Here is a 776-nt window from a genome sequence, read left to right as displayed (position 1 = left end):
ATCTTGAGGCAGATTCTCCATATCAAATCCCAACCTTTGCAAGTGAGTCTGTTGCTCTACTTCTCTTCTCTGTCTTGCAATCTCGCTCTCAAGTGCTCTAATATCTTCAACTCTTGGAACTAGGTTTGTTGGACCTCTGGTCCTTGTGTTCATACACCTGAAATGCAAAGGGTGAAAAAGAAAGAAAAGCAATAACACAATTAAAGAAAAATTGACTTAGTCTCAAGCAAATGACTAAATCCCAATGTCACAATCAGCTTAGAATTTGGCAACGACACCAATTTGATGATAGGAGTTTCAAGGCTCCTAATCAAATGTTGTAGAAAAAAAGATGTCAAACCAGTTCTAAGTGATTCTAAAGTAAAGAGAATGCAAGACCATGCTTAATCTAAGTGCTATCAATTGGTGAGATGATTTTCGAACTAGAATGCTACTAAAATGCAATAAAGGACAAAGCTTTCTTTCTTATGAGATGTGAGATAAGAGAACTCATGGGCTAAAGGAATTGACCTTGGGTGATCAAGTTTCAATCTAAAGATGTTAACTTTCAACCAGTCTATCTACCTTAGACCTAGACATCATCCTAAACAAACTATATCTCTAGATGAATGTTCATTTACTAAGATAACTCAAGCATCAAATCTCTTTGGTTGAATGTTATCTAAGTAATCATTAATCTCAAGTCTACTAGCCATCTTAACACCTTTAACAACAAATCTCTTTGGTAAATAATGTTAAAAGCTTAGGAGAGTTGGTTCAGGCATTTCATCAAACAC

The sequence above is a fragment of the Brassica oleracea genome, chromosome C2 (assembly GCF_000695525.1).
Source record: "Brassica oleracea var. oleracea cultivar TO1000 chromosome C2, BOL, whole genome shotgun sequence".
NCBI classification, from domain to species: Eukaryota; Viridiplantae; Streptophyta; class Magnoliopsida; order Brassicales; family Brassicaceae; genus Brassica; species Brassica oleracea.
The sequence above is the reverse complement of the archived record's forward strand: the minus strand, read 5'-3'. Positions refer to the sequence as shown.